Raw genomic sequence first — 25,221 nt, forward strand, 5'->3', positions numbered from 1 at the left:
GCTGCTCGTCCTCTTGGACATTTTACTGGGTTTCGTTTTAAAGGGGAATGTCGACCTTCACGTTTACCTCCCTACGGATGTCATCCAGCCCTGAGCAAACTCCTGCCCATTTCACTCAACCCTCATCGAAACGAACCTGTGAAAAACGAATATTCGTTTCCTGTGCGTTTGTCGGAATACTGCGACTTTGAAAATCGTCTTCAATCGTTCAAAGGAAAATGGCCAAAGTATCTGGGAGGACCGACCCCCGAAGAATTAGCCAGAGCCGGATTTTTCTACTAGGGCGAAGGAGATAAAGTCAAGTGCTTCAGTTGCGGTGTGTCACTTCACCACTGGGAACCGCAAGATTCGGCCTACGTAGAACATGCTCGATGGTCACCGAATTGTCATTACTTACCTTTAGTGGGACCGAGACATTGAAGTAACTTTTTACCATAATAATCTGTTCATGGATACTTTACAAGAGAACATTCGTGCTTTGCCTGTGGAGTTGAGAGAACGCATTTATCGAGAACTGGTCAAAATACAAGTGAAACGTAAAGAACAATTGCATCCGATACGTCACCGGTGTTTGAATCACTGGTACCTGAAGGCTATACAAGGACTGATTCAATTGAAAGTGTTCCATTGGACAGACATTGATCAACGATCCTCTAGTTTTAAAAAGGATTGGTTTGGTATGGACGATTGTAGTTACATCATTGTAAACGTACTGCATCGAATTCCAGAGGAAGAGTTAACGAATTACCAACATCTTGAACACAATGTCAACTTGGTGAAAGAGGAAACTTCTGAACGAATTGTAATGTGTAGATTAGTGACTCAACGATTTAAATTCGACACTGAAGTGAAACCATGTTTGTGCAAAGAGTACATTTCTTGTGTCAGACCAAAGAGGATTTAGTATGACCTATTCATGGATACTTTACAAGAGAACATTCGTGCTTTGCCTGTGGAGTTGAGAGAACGCATTTACCGAGAGCTGGTCAAAATACAAGTGAAACGTAAACTCAAAGTGATTCATCCGTTTTTAAATTATGCTCTGTTCCAAAGTACAAGAAGACTGATTATGAGTGGATATTACATTAGGCACAAAGTTAAACGAGGCTATTGGCTACCACCCAACGATTCCAAAAACAGTGTATATACTTATGGATACTTTACAAGAGTACATTTTGGGTTTGCCTGTGGAGTTGAGAGAAAGGATTTACCGAGAGCTGGTGAAAATACAAGTGAAACGTAAAGAACAATTGCATCCGATACGTCACCAGATCTTTAACCACTGGTACCTGAAGGGTATAAGAGAACTGATTCGTCAGAAATTCTTTCAATGGTCAGACATTGTTCAAAACTTTGAGGTCGCTAATGATCGACATGTTCATGATTATGGTTACTTCGAGATTCACCTAGTGCAATGCATTGAGGAAGACAAGTTAAAGGATTACCAACATATTTTACGTGGAATCTACTTAGAGGAAGAGGAAACACCTAAACGAACTCTGACGTTTCGGTTACAGTATGCAAGATTTAGATTCCCTACTGGAGAACGAAGATCTCTGGCTAGAAAGTACGTCTATTGCATCCGAAAAAAAGAGAATATAAAAACAGGCTGCCATGCCACGGTTTATGTCACATGTCATCCAACAGATTCCGTGGAAGGAACTCAATGACCATATTCAAACCGTGGATCATTACCATCGATTATTACAAGAACTATATCCATTCAATTTGGGACGACAAGTGGTGTGTGTCTTAGTGACTTGTTTTCTGGGATTTCGTTTACCAGCCGATTCTTTGTGGACTCTTTACGATCAGTACTTACCACCTCCATGGCCTTAAATGGTCACGAAAAACTCCTTTTGCTCAAAGCCTTGCGTTTTCATCTGGATACTTCTCGACCTCAACAGGAAAAAAAGATTCGTCAACTTTTAGCGACCCAAGACGTGTATGACGATGTGTGTGTAGCTTGTGACTTACACCCTCATTGGACAGATGTTCGTGACTGGAAAAAGGGGGGTTTTGAAGCTTGGACCCAAGAAGTGGCCCAGTATGCACAAGAGTTGTTCAAGGAAAAAAGTTACTTTTCAACCTGTGTTAGTGACGGTGCCAGAAGAACCCGTCACCGAGAACAACCACTCGCTTCAGGACAGGACTGTCGTGGACATTCCTGAAAGGTCATTCCGGGAGGACACTTGTGTGACAATACCTCATGTAGAGACTGTAAGAACATTACACACTGTCCCTAGGACATCTTGGTTACCCAAAACATGTTGTACAGACACTTGTTTATATTCCACTTTGATCGCTTTGCTGTGTTTTATATTCCTGTTCATCACTATTTGGGTTGTATGTATTTTTGTCTTTCGTGTTCATATTTGAAACATTCAATAAACGTGTTCTGAAAAAAGTATATAAACTCTTGTCTTGTTTGTTTTTCGTGTCACAAGTGACATTTCTCATACCATGGCTACCTCTGCTGTCTCTGCTCCCTCTTCCTCTACTGTCAAAGTCATCGACGAACACTTAGATCGTGCCAGTTGGGAGGCTTTGTATCTTCGCCATCCCTTTAACATGCTCATTGCTGGACCTAGCGGTTCAGGCAAAACCGAATTCGTCAAACGTTTGATCGAACATAAACATCATTTGATCGATCGGCCCCCTCAACGGATCGTGTGGTGTTACAAAGAGTGGCAATCGGCGTACAACCTCTTGCGTGAAAGTCAAGGCGATTCCATCGTGTTTGTGGAAGGCATTCCTAAAGAAGACGATGGCATCGTCTCTGACTCCCGTCTAACCCATTTGGTCATTTTCGACGACATGTTAGGAGAAGACGAAGAAGAAATTAAATTGTGGTTTACGCGCAAAGGGCATCACCGTAATGCCAGTGTCGTTTACATCACCCAAAATTTGTTTCAACAAAGTAAAGCCCATCGCACCATCAATCTCAATGCGCATTACGTGGTCTTGTTTAAAAGCCCTCGAGATAAATCGCAAGTGCAAGTCTTAGCCAAACAGTTAGGAACGCCTTGGCTGACTCAGGCGTACGACGATGCCACTCAAACTCCACACGCCTATTTGCTCGTCGATTTGAAACCTACGACCCCCGAGGATTTGCGATTTCGTACCCACTTGTTTCACCACTGGTGCCAAGACGGAGGGCCTGTCCTGTACACATCTCCGTCCTCGACTTCATTTCACTCCCCATGAAAAAAAATCTATAAAAACCTCAGACCCTTTTTCGTCTGTCTCACACAGTGTGAACATGACGTCCCTTCAGTCGCATCTTCCCGTCAAATTGATTCGTGCCTTGTATGGCATCAGTCGAGAAAAAGATCCACAAACACGAGCCCGTGTCTTAGAAGCTAGTCTCAAAGAAGTCTTACGATGGTTCACGGTGACGGCACGTCAATTACTCCAAGGAATCATTCAGATTCCTCATCAAACCCAACGCTTTTTCGATCGAAACAAAGTCGCTTTGGTCCAACTGGCCGATCCCCGCATCGACACTCAAACCAAAAAACAAATCATTTTGAAACCTGGAGGGAGCGGTACTCTAGGAGGGGTCATCATTCGCTCACTCTTAAGATGGGATCCTAATGCCCCCAAAGTTATCCCTAAGACAAAAGTCCAACGAAGCCCTAAGAAGAAAAAGAAAAAGACCAAGTCCCCAAGAAGAACTTCTCCAGTGGCAGGACCCTCCTCTTACCAGACACCACCACCATCACCCCGGAAAAAGAAAAGAAGCCCCCAGAAAAAGAAACAGAGAAAAAGTCCTCAGAAAAAGAAAAGTCCACAGAAGAAAACTAGTCGCAAGAGAGGCACTTCGGCCAGGACGCAACCTTACACTCGCAAGCCACGACCTGCCACAGCGTCTCCGGCAGCCTCACGTTTGTCCACTTCTCCGTTGATGTCACCAGGAACTGAAGAGTACTTGGAGACGTTGATCACAACAAGAACTTCTCCGTTGATGACCCCCAAAAGAACTTCCCCAGTGGCAGGACCTTCCAATTTAGCGGCAGTGGCTGCTGCTCACAAAGTACCTTCTCCCAAAATCAAAGTTCAAGAAAGATCGGGCATGTTACAAAGTTTACTGGATTTGTCCAAGCAAGAACTGGCTCGATTTAGTCCGTTACGTACCCCTGCACGACGTGTCATGCCTGTCCTCAAACTGATAAAACGTAAAGACAATCAGTGGCGACGCGTTCCAGTATAAAAAAGGCCTGTGACCGAGTAGGGTATCAGTGTTTTTAGGTGCTCCTAAAGACTCAAAGATGTCACCCTCCAGAAAACCCCAAGGAAAGAAAAGAAAAGGACTACCACCACGTTTAGCCAAACATGGGGACCTGTTATCTGTCCTGTCCAAAGCTTCTCCACCCCTACGAAAAAAACTCATTCAAACGGCCTCCAAAGAGGTCATCGATACCGTGTGCGAATGTTGTTTGAACGTTTTGAAAGGCACGATCCCTTTGTCCAAACACCACAAACAATGCTTAGGCAAACATCGTCACGTTCTTCGGAAAATGGTTCAAAAGAAAATTTCCATTCGTCAAAAAAAGAAGATGTTGGTCCAACGTGGAGGCATTTTACCTCTCTTGTTAGGCCCCATACTGAAAGGAGTCTTGGGAACCATGTTGGGAGGACTGATGAGAGCAAGATAAAAAGGCCTTCGGAAGTCCCAAGATCTCAGAATTCACCCCTGACAACCCCATGGAAGGACGAAAACTAGCTTTAGTGCCTTACAAACGATGGATGGAATACCATCGGTGGCAAGAACAACGCACCCCGCATTTACCTCCCAATCCCAATTTGAGCGAGATGTCCCAGTTACAACACGAATTGCAATCCTTGCTGGATCGCCAAGATTTGTCCGAAACAGAAAAATCGCAAAAGTACGGTCAACTCTTGCAACGACTGCAACTCTTTCACCAGAAAGCTTTAGACGAAACAGCTCTACCCACTTTGAAAGATTTTAAGACCTTGATGAAAAGTCCAGCACCATCACCAGTACCAGTACCACCAGTACCCGTGACCAAGACAGAAAAAGGAAAAGAAGAAGAAGAAGAAGGGTTTCAAACTCCACCAGAAAAAGTACGCAAGTTAACAACACCACCTACCTCCAGAATTGGATGGATTAAAAAGATGATGGCCACCCCTTCTTCCTCACAAGAGAAAAAGAAAGTGAAGACAGAAGTGAAGACAGAAGTGAAACAAGAACCGATATCCCCTGCTCAGACATCCTCCTCCTCTTCGACACCTATTGCTGGCCGCACACGCAAAGCCTTGCAATCCAAGAAAATACCCCAAGAGAAAAAGAGTAGCCTCTTCCAAGAGTGGGTGCCTTATTAAGACACCAATCAACACAAAAAAAAATGGAAAAAGTCTTAGCTAGCATTTACTACGATCCCTCCCATCCTGCAGGTTACGCAGGAGTTCAAAAATTGTATCGTGCTGCAAAACGCGACTGAAAAGTCTCCGTTTACCTCAAGTGCAACGATGGTTACAAGAACAAGCTACCTACACTTTACACAAACCCATTCGACGCAAGTTTGCCAGAAGTCGCACCCGAGTGGAAGGCATCGATCATCAATGGGAAGCCGATTTAGCCGATGTCTCTCATTTGGCCAGCTACAATCGTGGTTACAAATATTTGTTTTGTGTCATCGACGTCTTTTCCAAATTTGCCTGGGTCGTACCCTTGACTTCCAAATCCAGCAGCGAGTTAGTGCGAGCCCTGCAACGGATGTTGAAACAAAGCGGTCGTCGCCCTCTTCGATGGCAAACGGACAAAGGCACCGAATTTCTGAACCAAGCTTTCCAAAAAGAATTAAAGAAACGTGACATTCATTTTTTTACCACCGAGAATCCCGAAACCAAAGCCAGCATCGTGGAACGTTTTCAATGCACTTTGAAAGAACGCATGTGGAAATATTTTACGTATCACCACACTCTGAAGTACATCGACATCTTACCGCACCTGGTGCAAGCGTACAACCAATCTTACCATCGAAGCATCGGACGTGCCCCGCAAGACGTGACTCCCGACAACGAAGTGCTGGTGTTCGAGCGCCTGTTCGGTACGTCCCCGACGAGGGTTGTCCCCAAGAAAAGTGGAGAGTTGACCGTAGGAGATTGGGTGCGCATTGGCAAAACCAAACGCACTTTCGACAAAGGTTACTTACCTAACTGGACGACCGAACTGTTTCGCGTCACTGGACGAGTACATGGCCGTCATCCTGCCGTCTATAAATTGGAAGACATGAACGGAGAAGTACTCAAAGGAACGTTTTATTTGCCCGAGTTACAACGTGTCACCAAAAAAGAAGACGACGTGTACGACATCGAAAGCATTCTCGAACGCAGAACCCGTAAAGTGGGCAAACGACGTGTCAAAGAAGTCAAAGTACGTTGGAAAGGATATCCACCCAGTTTCGATTCTTGGATCGACGCTTCGCAAGTCATCGACTATAAAAAGAAGAAGTGACCATCATGCCCTTTCACACATCAGACGCAGCTACGTCGACCAGTCCTTCTTCCCCTAGTTCTTCTGTGCAAGATTTACAAAAACAACCCTTGTGGGTGTGGTGTGGAGAACGTGTGCCTAAAACGCAAATCGTCTTTTTCTGCCAAATCTTCGTGGTGTATTGTGTCATTGGGGCAGCCATTGCCAATTTGAGTTTGCAACAAGGAGACAAACAATTGTGGACCATTTTATTGAGCAGCTGCATCGGTTACCTACTTCCCAATCCCTCCCTGAAATTCTCCTCGAACGGGAACGTTGTGTCCAGTGCCAGTGCCAGTCACCACTCCAACAACAACCACAACCAGAAACCCATTTTGGGCGGAGACACGCCTCTGACATCCACTAACCCATCGGACAGCCACAGAACTCTAGAATTATGAGTCACCAAAACCAATTTTACTTAACTTTACCCAGTGACAGTTCCATGGAGGTGTTTCCCCACAACACGTTGTGCTGTTACACGGCCAAATTACCTCAAGCCATCCCCTTAGATCACGAAGCCCATTGGGAAGTGGCTTTAGTGGAAATGATTCACCCAACCCAAGTCCAAAATATCATTGCCCAGCAAAATTGGTTTAAGGTGGAAGTTCATGACCAACAATTGCAAGTGGAGTTGGACAAAATTGGCACATCTAGCAATAGAACCTATGATGACAAACTTAAAACGTGGACCTACAACTTGTCCATTCTCCCAGGCTATTATTTCAGTGATCATCATTTGGTCAGCGCCATAGCCTCCAGGTTTAATGGCGTGTTCCATAAAGCTTTGAGTAATGTCCAAAAAAGTGTCACCCTGGAATACCACAAAATAGCTTGTCGCTTTCTGATGAAATTTTCTGAGGGGTCCAAAAAATTAATGTCTTTCTTATTTTGTCCTGAATTGTTTGACATATTGGGCGGTGACACGGAGATGAGAATGGTCATGATGAAGAAAAACGAATTGCCAGTCATTTCCGACAACGATATTTTTGCCAAGTATTTTCGTTTCCCGGTAGAACTGAACCAAGGACTGAATTTGATCTTTGTGTATTCCGATATAGTGGAGTACAACGTGGTGGGACACACCTCCGTACCGTTACTGCGTGTCATTCCTTTCAAAGTGGATTCTGCCACGAACGCTGACGAGGAAGGTGGAAACACTTACCACGTCCACCGCGAATTTGTCCATCCTCACTATTTGCCGGTCAGCAAGTCGTATTTGGACACGGTCAACATTACTATAAAAGGAGATTTGGGACAAAATATTCCATTCACCAAAGGAAAAGTCACGGTGAAACTCCATTTTCGAAAACGGTTCTCTCACGACTCGTAAGCAAGTCATGTATCCAGTGTACCAAGGGGTGGCTCGACAGCGAGGACACGGTTTAGGAGACATGTTAAAATCGGCCTTTCGTTCGGTGGCCCCGGTGTTAAAACCGATGGTGACACGAGGATTGCACGCCTTGAAAGATGCGGCACTGACACAAGGCAAAGAATTTCTCCAAAATGTCATCATCGACAAACAAAACCCTAAAGAAGCCTTCATGAGGGCAGGTAAAAATGTCTTGCTGCAAACGGGCAAAGACATTTTGGGCCGACGAGACACACCTATAAATGCCCTGCACGCTACCGAGTCAAGCATTCAGCAAGGACAAGGCAGAAAGAGACGACGAAGAAGAAAACACCCTTTCACCAGACTTCAAGCGAGAAAGGCCAAGAAAAGAAGAACCGTTCGAGACTTAGACGTTTTCGATTATTGAGACACAAAACAAAATGATGCACCGAGAGTCTTGCGCCTGTTCCAAGACGGAACTGGATCTGTTTGCCATGCCCCCCACCATGATGACCATGCAAGAATCCCAATGGGTGGAATTTAATCCCATCTCCACACTGACCGATTCCGCTCCCATCGAGTTTGAAATCAAGGGGCAGCCCGAAGATTACATCGATCTGAATAGCAGTTACTTGTACTTGAAAGTCCAAGTTCTAGAAAAAGATGATAGTGGAGTAGATGACGCTGACGAAATAGCTCCCGTCAACAATTTCATGCATTCCTTGTTCAGCTCAGTGGATTTGTACTTGAATAACAAACTAGTCAGCAGCAGCATGGATACATACCCTTACCGTGCCTACTTGGAAAATCTCTTGACGTACGGAATAGATGCCAAGGATAGTCATCTCAATGCCTGCGTGCTGTGGGTAGCTGACGAAGCGAACAAGTTCGACAAAACAGATGGAAGCAATTCCGGCTTTGAGGCAAGAGAAAGCAAAATCTTAGAGAAGAAGAGTTTAGAACTGATGGATCGTTTGCATTTGGACATGTGGTTGCAAGAGAAATATTTGCTGAACGGGGTGAATGTCCGCTTGAGACTGAATCGCAGCAGTGCCGCTTTCCATTTGATAGCTGCTGATCCTACTAAGGCTCCTAAAAGCATAATCCAGGAGGCCAAACTCTACGTACGACGCGTGGAAGTGTTACCCAAAGTGGGTAACGACATCAGTCAAACGTTGAGCAGAACGACCGCCAAGTATCCCATACGACGCGTGGAAGTGAAAACGTTCACCATTCCCGCTAACCTTCAATCCATAACCGAAGATCATCTGTTTCAAGGACAGTTACCCAAGCGTTTAATCCTTGGTATGGTCACGAATTCAGCCTTCAACGGAGCCTTCAAAGAAAATCCTTTCAACTTTCAACACTTTTTAGTGAAGAAAATCGAAGTCAGTCGTGATGGCAAGACCTTGTGTACCCGACCTTTCGAACCTGACTTTAGTGACAAGAACAAAAATTACTTGAGATCGTACTTGTCCCTGTACGAAGCCACCGGTCAGTTAGGAACCAACACCAGTCACGGCATTGAGTATGACGATTATGCAGGAGGCTATGCTTTGTGGGCTTTCGATTTCACTCCAGACCAAGGCAGCGACGAGGGACATTTCCACCCTATAAAATCCGGCCAGATTCGTGTGGAACTTCAGTTTGCAGAAGTACTGAAACAGACAGTGAACGTCATCCTGTATGCAGAATTCGATAATACCATAGAAATCAACAGTTTGAGAGAAGTCATTCTAGATTATTAGAAGCCATGGAAGACTGTTATCCCTCTTTACCTAGTGGAGAAACTTTGGAGATGGAATGTAAGGAGACCGTGGAAAAAGAAGAAGAAGTGATCATGATGAAATCGAGATGGCCAGAACAAGAAGCCCATTTAGTCTCCTGTTTTGCCAAACACTTGGTCGACAAAATGACGGAATTGATCAAGAAAAATTGCTATGGATGTCAAAACGATCATCCCAGTCAAATTCAGCACGATAAATGCCTGATGTTGAGCCAAGAAGAAAAATTGGACGAGTATCTGGACGAAGCTTGGAGTCTCATCTCGAACAAAGACGTGTTGCACCAGTGGTATAAAGACTTGCGTGAACATTCTTGTCCACCATTAACCACTCAAGAGATCCATCGTATCGAAGCTCTCCTGAATCAGAGTGAGGAAACAGAACGAATAACCGTTTATTCGTCAGACATTTTCAAGCAAAAAGTCAGGATCGAATTGACGACTTATTATTACCTGTGAAGAAGAAAACAAACACAAATGGATACCTGGGAACTTTATTACCTTTTGAACCACAGTTCGTATACGTCTTCTTGGAATCCCGTCGTCTGTGCTAAAGATGAACTCCCTCATCGCAAACCTAAAGACCATCAAGCTTACGTGATCAACACGGACGATAGTCATCTCCCAGGAACCCACTGGGTAGCCGTCTACTTTCCTCAAGAAGGATGTGTGGAATATTTCGATTCGTATGGATTGCCCCCTTTGGAAGACGATATCATCGACTTTATGAGAAGAAATGCTCAAACCACCCGATTCCATAACGTGAAATTACAAGGCACAGATTCCTTGGTGTGTGGACAGTACTGTGTGTATTTTCTGCATCATCGCAGCCTGGGCTATTCCTTAGAACATTTAGTGACTCATTTCGATCCTCGTTCTTCTGCTAGAAACGATGTGAAAGTACATCGATGGTTTTGTGACCAGTATGCTTATCTTTTGTCTCAAGCTAGGAAACGTAGTGTCCATCAATGGCCTAATGATTTCCAACAGTGGAAATCACAATTTCATTCACAACGTTGTCAGCCTTGTTTAAAGTAGATTGTATTTGAAGAAAAAAAATGTTTGTGATTTGAAAAAAATTGTTTGATGTTATAGTGTTGGATTATTGTTAAAAATGTTGTTGTTTAGTGTTAAGTGATTTTTGAATAAAAAATGTTGTGTTTAGAAAAAAATGCCTTTGTCTTTTGTTTAGCTATAAGAATGTTGGATTGATGCTCTTTCATTTCTTACTATCCCTCTCATGAACGTTGCGGCTCGAAAACCGTGTGGGGGATGTTTTCCTTCACGTCCGCGCTTTAACTTTAAGAACCGGGTTGTTCCCAGTCTAGCCATCCATTGTCGACTCATCCTCCTAAGAAGATGTGCTCCAAACTAGCTAAGCTCAACGAAGCCTACGTGAATCTGCATAGGGTCAGACACAGTCTGATACCGAAGCCAGAAGAAATAGAGAATGTGAGAATGTTAAAAATCACTGAAGACCTGATAGAAGAGCTCTTCAGAGAAGAAATGAACAGGGAGAAAGAAGAATGGACAGAGAAGTACAGACTTCAGAGACAGCAGCAACAGCAGCAACAACAGCAACAGCAGCAGCAACCTGAAGCTGACAGAGGCTTTGTCGATTGTCGTATCGACACCAAAGAATTCTTCTTCTCTTTCCGAAGAAGCAGACCTATCGCCAGAAAGTCTATCCTCAGAGGACATCGCATTCTTAGAAACTAAAAAAGAATGCCATAGCAAAACAAAAAAACAGCCCTTTTCAAGGCTACCCAATACTCTAGAAAAGAAATAACGATCGATTTGCCAATGTGTGTAGGTAGAGTAGTATGAAAATAAACACTAACTCTTTCTTAAAAATGTGAGGGTATGAGTTTGTGTGTTTGTAAGTGATAAAATAGGTTGGTGTGGATAGTAGATTAAAATGATGTTAGTTTTTTTGGCTGTTAGAGGTATATATTTAAGGTTAGATTGGATTGCTTTGCGTATGTGGATAGTCTATTGAAGTGATTTATAAAAATTTTACAATAGTGATGGGTAGGATAAAAAAGTGAGTGAGTGTTTCTTTTAGGTCCGCGCGTTGTTGTTGTTTTTTGGTCATGATCTAGGTAAGATGAATTTTATGTTTTTAGGGGGATGTTTTCCTTCACGTCCGCGCTTTCAGTATAAATTGAAACTCGTTCGGCAGTCCAGCTACCCTTGTTGATTGATCAACACAGCCAGAAGAATGACTAGCAGAATAGTGAAACTGTTAGAACTCCAGATGCACCAGGAATATGCCAGGCGGATAGTAAACGAACTATCAGCGGAGGCTATAGTAGAAGAAGCAAGAATAAAGAAGGAAGAAGAGGAGAGAAGACAGAGGGAAGAGGAGGAAAAGAAAAGAGAAGAGATGATGTCGTTTAATATTCCTGAAACAGAGGATTGGGGTGCTGAAGCGAATCATCCTCCCTCTGCGCTCCCCAGAAGAAAGGTGAAAGAAGACTGGGGAAGAAGATGCGTGTGCGGCGCCAGGCCAGGAAGGTGCAACCATTAGATAGGTGCATCTGGAGTTTAAAAAAACAGCCCTTTTCAGGGCTACCCAATAGTCAAGAAAAGAAATAACTATTAATTTGCCAATGTGAGTAGGTAGAGTAGTGTGAAAATAAACACTAACTCTTTATTAATAGTGGAAGTGTATGTGTTTGTGTGTTTGTAAGAGCTCAGGTATGTTTGTGTGAATAGTAGATTATGGGTTTTTTAGAAAATGTGGAGAGTATAGTTAGGATTATATTATATGAAATGAGAAAGTAAGGGGATGTTTTCCTTCACGTCCGCGCGATGTTTGGTCATCATCTAGGTAAGATCCATTTTATGTTTTAGGGGGATGTTTTCCTTCACGTTCGCGCTTTGAGTATAAAACTAACAGTGTTGGCCATTGGAACCCATTCTACGGAATAAGCAAACAAGAAGATGCCAGCAGCTTCAGCTTTATACAACGATCTTATGGGAAGTTGGTATTGGATGGTAGATGGATTGAGTGTAGTAGAAAGGGTTGAACAGGAATGGAGGTATGCAGTGACAAAAGACTTCGTCTCAAGACAAGTAACCAGCCTCCACTTATCCGTAAATATTGTAAAAGAAATGATAGAGGATGAGGAGAAGAGAATCAGAGGTTTAATTAACCCACCGTATGTCAAAGTGGGTAAGTTAAAAGAAGCGATAGATCATGTGACGAGTGCAAGGTGCTTTCTAGAAGACATTGTAGAATGGACAGATTGGTGTTTCGCGAAGTGGGGGTTAGAAAAACTTAAGAAAGCTGAAGAACTAATGAGGAATGTGCTGACCGAAGAGGTCAAGAAGATCAAAGAAAAGTGGTTAAAGGAAAGAAAAGAAGAAGAAAATAGAAAAAAACTGATGAATTCGAAAAACTGAACACAAACTGGATGAAAATCCAAGAGAAGTTCCGGGCCATGGGCCACCCGGACTGGTTGCCGGAAACAGAAAAGAAAAAGAAGAAAGGAATGATGGACAAAATAAGAGGATGGTGGAAGAAGTTAAGAAGTTAAAAGAAGAAGAAAAAAAAACCCAAAGGCCCTTTTCAGGGCCCCATATTTCTCGAAAAGAGATAGCCTTTCCATTGCCTACCCCTTTTCTAAAAAAATTTTAAAAAAAAAAAAAAATCCAATGTTAAATTCCCCTTGTCCGTAGATTGTCCCACGATTTATTCCCATGTTAATTCCCCTTGTCCGTAGATTGTCCCACGATTTTTCGCCATGTTAAATTTCCATTGTCCGTAGATTGTCCCAAGGGGTTCTGTAATGCTAATTCCCATTGTCCGTAGGGTATCCCCTTTCACTACTCATGTCACATAAACAATCCGAGTAACAAACCAACTTGAACGAAGCCAGATACAAATATGTTATCTACAGCATTCCAGAATGTTAGGAAAATTTATCGAAACCAAAAATTAACTGCAGTTGTTAGTAATCGCATGGCACGTCGGATAAGTCAGACACCTGTATAATCACAAAAAAAACTTAAAAAGACAATCACAATACACGATTTTCCAAGACCCATACGATGCAACTTTAGCAAATATTACAAGATAACGGAGAGCAGTATAATGATAATGGAAAGCCTTAGACAGGCAAAAGTACCCGACACCAGATACAATTGAACGTGCGGTAAATATATGCCCCAATTATGAGCCAGAAACATCCCTAAAAAAATCCCCACTTTTTCAGGACAAAACGTCATGATTATGCAGAGGCCAAGAAGAAAGCACTTCGTATCTACATATGACATGTTCCTGGCATTCATAACTAAAATAGAGGCAATGTATAAGATAACAATAAGGACAGACGCTTAGCTGTTTTGGATAGTAGATCATAAAGCACAGCCTTTGAAGGAAGGTATTGGTAATACCATTCCCAACATGGGGATATGGTTGGAGGGGTTCATTGTTCACGCAAGATGATCTACATCAGTAATAAGTCAAACACCACACCCCCTGGGAAAAATATTTAAACGCAATTAATAGATACCTAAGTAAGTCCATGCTAAAGAAATTCACTACTTGATACCATATATAATTGAACGTGTGCTAAATATATGCCCCAATTATGACCACACAAAAAAAACATGTTTAAAGTAAACCTAAATACCCAACTCTGTCACAAAGCAGATGTCCTGAATATACAGAGGCCAAAAAGCAAACACTTTGGATCTACATATGACATTTTCCTGGCATTCAGAACTAAAATAGAGGCAATGTACAAGATAACAACAATGGCGAAATCTTAGCTGTTTTGGGTAGTATGTCATAAATCACCGCCACTGAAGGAAATTATTGGTTATACTATTCCCAACAGGGGATATGGTTGGACAGTTTCCGGTCTGTGAAAACCCCCATTTGCCTAAAGATGATTCCACACCAAAATAGAGACAGCATTATCCACACTATACGAAATAACATCAATTTTAAATCTCCCACCCTTGGGAAAATATTTAGACGAAGTTAATAGACACCTAAGTACGTACATGCTAAAGAGAAAAAGGAAATTGACGTAAGACCGCAAAAGCCACCCAAAGGAAAAGACCCCTTTTCACTCATTCAGCTTGGTTCGCCATGTCGAAGAGTCAGTGAACTTGACTGCCTGTGTATAGTAATTTCACAATTCTAACAACATACCCTAAGTAGGAGATAAACTTAATTAAAAGTGCAAATGAAAATAGGGTAAAGACAAGATAATTATTCGTCTCATATAATGTTGTTCACCATTTAGTTACATATTAAAAAACGATATAGCTATAAGTAGATCGAACAAAAAACAGTTCTTGCTCCAATAAAAAATATTAATAAACTAAGAAGCAGAAGCGATGACATCTACTTGGTAGTAAAGGAGCAGAAAAACAACTATAATGCAAAGAGAACATCAAACTAAATCCGAATAAGTGAAAGAAGATCGTATCTGGATATCGCAGTAGATAAGAAACAGGTACAGATGGAAAGAAGTCGAGGACATAGGAATAAAGCAAGGGGAAAAAAGAAAACGAGGATGGGGATTAAGATAAAGGAGCTGGCATAGAGGATTGTAACAGAGGGAGAGAAGAACACCCATCTGATCAGAGAAGGAGAAGAAGGGGGCAGGTAGAGAAGATACAATATAAGAAAAATAAAACTCAGTTTTTGCTGTGTTTTTTGTCCTTTTTTACTGTTTAATGTTCTTCAACCCATTCACAGTATGTATATATGTTATCATGGTTATTTGATAACTTATCAGGTTTTTGGGGGAAGAATTAGTCATTTTCTTGTCAGATCCTTAAACTATATTTACACATTATGGGCACTTTCATCAACACAGAAAGAGCAAATAATTGTATACCAAACAACAACAACCCAAATATGTATCCTAAGAACTGGAGAACAATGACATTGCTGAATGTTCGATATCAAAATAGGCTCAGTATTATAACCAATATAGTATAAGGCCTATTACCTCACAAAATAATCATGATAACCTTTGATTATTTAATGTTTTACACTAGAAATGGCAACATTCTATTTTTGTTTTACTAATACTTAACTTTCAGAAGGTGATTCATTCAAATTCTTGGTCCGAGATTAAGAACATCTTATCTTTCTTCAATTTTGTAGATTCTGTTATAAGCTAGATATCAGTTTTATATAATAATATAGCATCATGTGTTACAGTAAATAGTTACATTTTTTCTTGGTTTTACATACAGAAATGATGACATAGGAAAGGAGACCCCTTAACTCCATACATATTTATCCTGTGTACAGAGATACAGGCACATATGGTGAGAGGAAATCCAGATATTAAAGGAATTCACATTTATAATTGAGAATACAGATGATGCTTGTTATCTCCTCTTGATATTTATGTTACTATTCTAAATGTTCTTGTTTAGTATCAGTACTGAAGAAAACAACCACAAAAAAATAATGCTTGCTGGTTTGAAAGTAAAGTTGGAAATCAGGATCTATTTCGTCCAGTTATCAAATCAGCTAGAGAGACAGTGAGTTAATATTACTAGGTGTAAAGTCATCTCAGCTTTAAAACAGGGTAAAAATAAATTTTTACAATAAACAAAATTGACAAAATAAAGCAAAACTTTACACCAGTTGTCAAAAAGAGCCCTCACACCATTTACATCTATATGAACTAATTGGAAATACCCCATCTTAGAGACATCTTTCCAAAATGCCACTAATGTCCACTTGCTTGGAGTAAACTACCTAGTTACTTTGTGCTTTTTGGAGAGGCTTTTCTGCACCTGAATCAAATTTGAAAATATATTTTCAGTTGATACACCTATAATTGTTGTATAAAGTCCCAAAAAAGCCAGTTACAATATAAAGAATAGTTGATAAATATGTTCTGATAAGAACTGGTTTTAACATGGAAATAGAACAATAAATTACATAGTTGATGCTAGCAGAGAATCATTTGACATGGAAATAGAACAGTAAATTACATAGCGGATGCTAGCAGACAATCGTTTAACATGGAAATAGAACAATAAATTACATAGTGGATGCTAGCAGACAATCATTTAACATGGAAATAGAACAATAAATTACATAGTGGATGCTAGCAGACAATCGTTTGACATGGAAATAGAACAATAAATTACATAGTGGATGCTAGCAGACAATCGTTTAACATGGAAATAGAACAATAAATTACATAGTGGATGCTAGCAGACAATCGTTTAACATGGAAATAGAACAATAAATTACATAGTGGATGCTAGCAGACAATCGTTTAACATGGAAATAGAACACTAAATTACATAGCGGATGCTAGCAGACAATTGTTTGACATGGAAATAGAACAGTAAATTACATAGCGGATGCTAGCAGACAATCGTTTAACATGGAAATAGAACAATAAATTACATAGCGGATGCAAGCAGACAATTGTTTGACATGGAAATAGAACAATAAATTACATAGCGGATGCTAGCAGACAATTGTTTGACATGGAAATAGAACAGTACATTACATAGCGGATGCTAGCAGACAATTGTTTGACATGGAAATAGAACAGTAAATTACATAGCGGATGCTAGCAGACAATCGTTTAACATGGAAATAGAACAATAAATTACATAGCGGATGCAAGCAGACAATTGTTTGACATGGAAATAGAACAATAAATTACATAGCGGATGCTAGCAGACAATCTTTTAACATGGAAATAGAACAATAAATTACACAGTGGATGCTAGCAGACAATCGTTTAACATGGAAATAGAACAATAAATTACATAGTGGATGCTAGCAGACAATCGTTTGACAAGGAAATAGAACAATAAATTACATAGCGGATGCTAGCAGACAATCGTTTGACATGGAAATAGAACAGTAAATTACATAGCGGATGCTAGCAGACAATCATTTGACATGGAAATAGAACAATAAATTACATAGTGGATGCTAGCAGACAATCGTTTAGTATGAATCAGTTTGAGCAAGGCTTAATAAGAGCAATAACTGAATATCAGACAAAAGTTTGACAAAAAAAAAAAAAACTCACAGATCCTTGCAGCAGCTGTAAACCACTTAACATTGTGACAGACAAAACAAGCTGCAAAAGTATTTACAGGAAGCTTATACAAAATGTGAAAATTCCTACTTCAAGAAGTGATCAAATAGAAGATGATGATTGGTTACAAATTTTCTCTATTACATCTAAATTAGCTAAGTAGTCACATATAAGGTGATTTCTCTTTTACATCCAAATTATCCACAAATAAGGTTGTTTCTCTCTTACAGCCAGATTAACCAAGTTCTCAAATAAGCTGGTTTCAGATAAAGATTTCGCAAACTAAACCTCTTGCTACAAATATATACTCTAGGACTATTTTGCCAACCAAATCTGTATCCCATTTCGGTGCATTCTTTCTGTTCTGCATAGATATAAAAAAGGTCAATTATACTAATTTTGATCTTTTTACAGATTAAACTAATATTGAAGGTCACAAATTTAGTCAAACAAAACCCCATTGCCATCCTAGAGGAAATTCCGACTACAGTAAAGGGTATGTATAAGACGCTTCAAATTTTTGCATGTAATACACATGAAACATATGCATTTCAGACTCTAAAATTTGACCCCCAATACAATTTTTTTTAAAATATAAAAATTGGAAACCAGATTTTGAATTTCTTTATATAATGTACATATTCTGGGAAAATGTATCCTACAAGTTTTGGAGAAATCTGCCTGAGGACTGTTCCAGAAGTAGAGATGTCATTTTTTTCGGAAAATTCTGATGTGTACCCATCATTCCTAATGATCGGTTACCAGATTATACAATCAAAAGGAAATTGTATTAAATGTGAAGCTAAACTGCTTTGTTGTAGGTTCACATGTTCCAACCCCAAAAAGAGCTGTAATCGTAATTATTACTAGTATAAGTGGCAAAAAGCGTAATCTGAGCACAAAAAGAGCATATAATTACATGCCATTATTACAGAAAACTGTATGAAAAATGTATATGCAGTTAAAAATTATGTCATAAATCAGCGAAATTCATGCATATTAGTAGTAAGGATAAGAAAAGACACAAAAAAATTGATAAATTATTTGTGCAAAGCAGTCACTTAGGTTAGTGTACATGTCAACAGTAACTTTTGCGAATTGTCATAAAGACTATAAATGATGATTGTTGTATTATCCTCGACTTGCCATGTTTCATCCCATAACGACGGTCCAGTGCAACATGTTTTTAAGTTTAACAAAATCACTTTTCTCTAACATGTTTCAGTCACATAACATCCATCAGTCGCATTGATACATCCCAGTTTGTTGTTTTTTGTTGTTGTTGTTTTCTTAGTTTTTTGTGATATCTGGTGCCATTTGTTTAAATTTAAGCTGGACTGCTATGTGTGTAGTAAGTAGCAAACATTTTTTTCCTTTATATTCAAATATTTCAGTAAAATATTTCAGTCTGTATAGTTGTCAATTTTGTTCATTTTGTTTTTTTTCTTAACATGGTATAAGAAGTGCATGTTACGGTAGCCAAGTTAAACCAGACATTCATATTGTGCTTTCTTTTATTTGACCCAGTTAATGGCATCAGGATCTGAAAACAAGAGTGTTTTAAGTCACAAGAAAATTGGCAAACAAACCATGGACAGGCATGAAGTTAGGACGGTCATGCTTGAAATAACAGCATTAATTCTTAAATAGGTCACTCAAGAAAGGATTGTATTATTATACAGAACACGTATGACATGTACATTGTAAGCAACCATATGAGCCCCTGTGATGAATAAAAGAGTACACGACACAAGCATCAAATTGTAATTATTAGTTTGTCTTGATCTGAGCTTGGAACACTTTTTTTAAATTGATACCCAATTCTTCGTTTTATTACCCAGGTTATTATCAATGGGAGAATACCCGCGTACCCATTGGCCTCTTTATCCAAAAGTAGTCAAATTTGGAATATGCGATGTGACTTGCAGGTATCTCATCAATAGTGCAGTTTATATGTTTGCTACTGAACTATGGTAACTCTATTGGTAGTGCAATTTCACTCATAGTCCAAAGGATGAATTTTCAGACTGGGTCAGCTGTGTAAGTGTGTCCTTGGGAAAATAGTTGGCTCCTATTTTCACAGTGTGAGATAAACACTGTTAAAAGTACAATCTAATCCAAGCTACAATTATGTATTTTCTTTTACCTTATCAAACGAATCTTCAAAAATCCACCTTACAGAATGTCTCAAATGCAGGGCTGGCGCCAGACCCGGCCAGACTATCCGGCGCCCTTGGCAAGGTTAGATTCTGGACCCCCTCCCCCTCAGAAAATATCCATTTTAAAATTTATAAACAATATTTTTTTTAAAAACGCGCCCCCGGAAATCAGCACCTTAGGCAGCTGGCTAGTTTGCCTATATGGTAGCGCCGGTCCTGCTCAAATGCTGTGATCAGAAAAATACTACTACCAACCTTTTCATTTCTATTTCAGATTTCACTTTTCAACAGTTCAAAACTGAGCCTGCTAACTTAAATTCACTGTTCAACAGGAAGTGCATTGATTCAAAGAGAACAATCTCCAAGTGAAAATATTGTTGCAGAGTGGCATATGATGAAATTCAAAAGCAGGAAAGTCAATTACACATTTTGTCTCTGTGAAGCAAATTTCCAGCAGTATCTTTCATTATGACCTTAAAGTTTGTAGAATAAATGTGATGTATTAAATATAACAGGTACATACATACATACATACATACATACATACATGCACTAGTTGTCTTCGGGGCCCTGAGTGGCCGAGTGGTCTAAAGTGCTCTCCATTACAGATCACTGCCATCTCACCTGTCTGCATGGGTTCGAGTCTCGGATTCAGCCAATGTGGGTGCGTGATAAAGGTTTCCAGTAGCTTCTCATGGGTCAGTGGTTCTTTCTGGGGTTTTCCCGGGTTCTTCCTCCACCATTAATACTGGCCGCCATGTATAGCCTATCATGTGCTGAAAAATGGCGTTAAACCCAACAACAACTAGTTGTCCTTTTTCTCGTGTGAGAAACCTTATTTAAAGATAACTAATTTAACTCAAATATGCTTATGATTACTAGATTTGAATATTGATCTTACTCTGTTTAATTCTTGTAAAAGATGTATGTATTTAATAAAAACTAAATACTATATAGTTGTTCTTTGTTCTTTTTGCTTATGTGAGGAAGATGTCATTCACGCGAGCAAGATGTTGCTCACATGAGCAGACTTGCTCACATGAGCAGATCTTGCTCATAAGCATGCCATTTTCACATGATCAGACTTGCTGACATGAGCAAGATCTTGCTCTTGTTAACAATTCATGCACATGAGATTTTCTTATTAGAATCAATTTGCTCACGTGAGTTATACCTAATTTGCATGTTAAATTGCATATGAGATTAACCTGAGTTAGATCTCACGTGAGAATCTCATGTGCAGAAGGGTAGGCAGTTTTGGTGTGTTTCATATCAATGCAAGACCACATCACCATTTTGAACAAGAATGTACATCAAGACTATCATCAATGCAAGGTAAATTGTGTGAGTCATTAACTGTCACATCCTTCAAACATCTGAAATAACAACAAAATCTAACAGATCCATCAGGCTTGTTTACTGCTACTATGGAGCATTATAGGACTTTAGGGACATTTGTCAAGTTTGTCATCTTGTGCTCTTTTCTTAATTCCTTCTTCCCCAAATTTCCTTTTTTGTTATAGGAATTATGTACTAATCAAGTCTAATTGGTTTAGCATCATTTGTGTTAATTGTATATTGTGTTATTGAAGTGTGAGCTATGTCATTAACATCTCTGGAGAAAACATCCTGAATTTTAATCAGAAATTTTCTTGATTCATTTGTTTATTCTTGAGGTAGTGTTCTTTTGAGTTCATTTTAAACATGTCAGCTAGAGGTTTTCGCATTTGATCATTCATTCTTGTCAGATTGGTGTTTGGGCATTTTCTCAGTCATTGTAGCATCTGATCTTTCATACATGCTATCTTGGGGTTTTGGCATTATCTCATTCATTGTAGCATCTGACATTTCAAATATGCCAGCTAGTGGTTTTGGCATTATCTCTTACATTTTAGCATCTTGTTCTGAGGCCTTGTTTATTTCAGAGGTAGTACAATTATTTATTGATGCAGGATGATATTCAGCTACTGTCATATCTTTAAATATTTTGTTACATGTTTAGGCTTTAATAAACAGTAACACAGAAAGTGAAAACAACACGCTTTTGAAAATTTCACAAATAATTTATTTTCCTGGAAAATTCTGTAAACAAAATGAAAAAGAACTTACAGTTTCAAGAATCAAATCCAAAATTAATCTAAGAATTATCCACGAATTGCAAAAGTGCTATTAATAAATGTTCTAATAATTTCAAATTCGAATCCTGACGTAAAATCCAAGATGGATGACGATGACGTATGCTGTAGTCAGTACTGTGCTTATCTACAGTTCCTTGTAGAAATACAAATAGTGGCACTTCTGTATTCGGAATCCAAATTAAATTTGTAAGCAATGTCTTTCCCTGTGTGAGCACTCTTCAAAATATTTCATGACAAATAACATAATTAATCCTTTTTGAATCCAAATAGTTTGAAATAACTCGACAGCACAGCATAACACTTTAACTGCCCAACTTCTACTAAAAATTATTTCTCTAAACCTTTGAGTTATATGAGCTTTCCTAAATATCAACAAGGGTCATGTGATCATGTTTATATCACATACACAGAACATGGCCTTCATTAAACCAATGATTTTATTCCCAGAATAAAAATATCAATAAATGTGTTTACTTCTTAACCCAAGTAGCTTCATCATGACATTGATAAGAACCAATCATTTTAAAATAAAATAGGTCAGAATTTAGATCAACATCCGTTGTTTATAAACTAACAGTCAAGGTCAAAGCATTTCCTGAAAAACTATCATCTATAATGAATAAATTTACATTATAATAGCATATAACATAATACAAATTTTAAAACTGACAAATTAACATATATATATATATATATATATATATATATATATATATATATATATATATATATATATATATATATATATATATTAAATCAGATATATGTAACACCTTCCCCCATGAAAAAGAAAGATTTATATGATAAAGCTTTCTTTTTACCGTAGATTAGTACGCAAGTTTTAAGAAAAACGTAAGAAGTACTCTTATGAATTACAAAAAGTGTAAAAGAAATAATACATTTCTATCCATGGGAAAGTGCATCTGCTATTAAATTATCTTTTCCCTTGATGTGTCTCATGTGAAGATTATATTCCTGTAACAACAAACTGAATATTAGTAGTCTGGTTTTTATTTTTCATCTTGCCGATGAAAGTAAGGGTGTTGTGGTCACTAAATACAACAATCGAGGAAGGAGCTGAACTAAGGTAAACCTCAAAATGTTGTAATGCCAATATCAAAGCAAAATATTTCTCCTCGATTATTGAATAATTCCTTTAGTGCTTATTTAATGTCTTGGAAAAATAGCACACTGGATGATTAATACCACGTTCATCTTCTTGAATCAAACTGGTACAACTCCAACATCACTTGCATCAACAGACAGTTTACAAGATTGACTGAAATTTGGAGCTGTAAGAACTTGTGCGCTTTTAAGTATGGCTTTCGACCTGTCAAAGACTTCCTGATATTTTTCAGTCCAAAGGAATTTGTTTTTCTTACTCTATACATTTTTCAGGGGTTCAGCAGTATTAGACATATTGGAACAACATTTACGATAGTATCCGGCCATACCCAAAAATCGCATCAGTGGCTTTGTATTAACAGGTACGGGAAATTCAGAGATAACCTCAACCTTAGCATTTATAGGTTTAACTTGTCCTTGTCCCACGATGTGTCCCAGAATGTAACACTAGCACGGCAGAACTCACTTTTAGATAAATTAATTGTCAAACATGCATCTGTGAGTCTGTCAAAGAATTTCCGAATCATTGCTAAATGTTCTTTCCAAGTGTCGTTGTAGATGATGACATCATCGATATAAGCATGACAATTGTCTAGACCAGAGGTGATCATATTCACGAGGCACTGAAATGTACTAGGCGACCCTTTAATCCCAAACTGCATTACTTTATATCAGTAAAGTCCATCTGGAGTCACGAATGCTGACATTTCCTTTGCTCTTTCCGTTAGTGGAATCTGCCAAAATCCTGTCAGAGCCAGGACTCTATCACCAGGTTGAAAACGCCTTTCCTTCGAGTTTTTATCATCTCTTAACTTCATTTTGGATTGAGTAGAGTGCACATTTGCTCTTGCGACCTCACAAGCCTTTGACAACTTGTATTTAAAATTAGAAACATAATCAAGAAGATTAATCTCAGAATCTTCATTAGAAAGAAGTTTTTCTTTCAATAACTTCAATGGTCCATGCACAGTGTGTCCAAAAACCAGTTCAAAAAGACTGAAACCTAAATATTCTTGAACTGATTCTCTAACAGCAAACACTAGTAAATGAATGTTTTCATCCCAATTTACACGTATCAGAACAATATCGAATCATATTTTTTAAAGTCTCATGAAATCTTTCTAATGCACCTTGCTCTCAGAGTTATAGGCAGAAGATTTAAATGGTTGAATGCTTATATTATACGTAATTTGCTGGATAACCATTTTTCCATCATATCACTACGATTTATGCAGTGTGGCAGTTTAATGCCGCAGACATGTAGCATAATGTCCCACCCAGTCACATGATCCTGACATCAGGCCGAACAGTCCAAACACTAACCTCTTAATGCTGAGAGCCGAGTGAGTCAGCTGTTAGCACCATTTTTGTAAGTCTTTGGTATGACTCCGCCAGGGATCGAACCCACGAACTCCTGCATCTGAGGCGTATGCCCTAACAACTAGGCCACCGGAGCAGTATGCAAATTTTGGAACTGAACCATGTAAAATTGTTACATATATCTGATTCAATATACATATATATATATATATATATATATATATATATATATATATATATATATATATATATATATATATATATATATATATATATATATATATATATTTTGATTACAACCCCTGCATCATATTTAGCTTCGATCAAAGTGTTAATAGTATTGCATTTTTCCCGCAGTATCTTGCAAAATAAATTTAGTGTTGTCACGCTTCAAGTTAACAACCTCTTTAGGGTCATCACAGACTGCTACTGCATTGTATGGATTTAAAGGTTCCAGTTCCAGTCTGTATGCAGCACCAACTGCAAGCTGTTTAGCACCATAGTGGTGCATGCCTACAACTTTCAATTTTCTTATTACCACTCTAGGAGATTATTTGTTACTCATCTGAAATCAATATGTATTAATTGATACTAAGATACAAAACAAATTCTGAGTGACCAGTTATAAAGATTATTGCACAATGAAATTTAATGTTGTGTTCAATTTATTTTACTTGCATTTGAAGTAATTTTTTTGATTGATTTTTCATAAACTAGATACAAAAAATTTATGACTTTATGTGTTCTGTTTATGAAACATCATGGTAACAACTCAGTCTTGCATGCAGGTATGTGCACTGTCTCCACTGTCAA

General features: G+C 39.0%; 1 protein-coding gene and 1 long non-coding RNA gene across 3 annotated transcripts in view; one reads left to right on the forward strand and one right to left on the reverse strand.

The window, feature by feature from the left end:
* Positions 1-25,221, reverse strand: part of LOC149774084 (E3 ubiquitin-protein ligase TRIM45-like) — a 330,018-nt gene that overhangs the window by 247,122 nt on the left and 57,675 nt on the right. The window lies entirely within an intron of this gene.
* LOC149774088 (uncharacterized) lies at positions 17,450-20,777 on the forward strand. The gene is made up of 2 exons (XR_016417028.1): positions 17,450-18,162; positions 20,100-20,777. It is a non-coding gene; the product is annotated as an uncharacterized LOC149774088 (long non-coding RNA).

This window comes from Sinohyriopsis cumingii, unplaced genomic scaffold (genome assembly GCF_028554795.1).
Source record: "Sinohyriopsis cumingii isolate HCF-2022 unplaced genomic scaffold, ASM2855479v2 utg000426l, whole genome shotgun sequence".
Classification (NCBI taxonomy): domain Eukaryota; kingdom Metazoa; phylum Mollusca; class Bivalvia; order Unionida; family Unionidae; genus Sinohyriopsis; species Sinohyriopsis cumingii.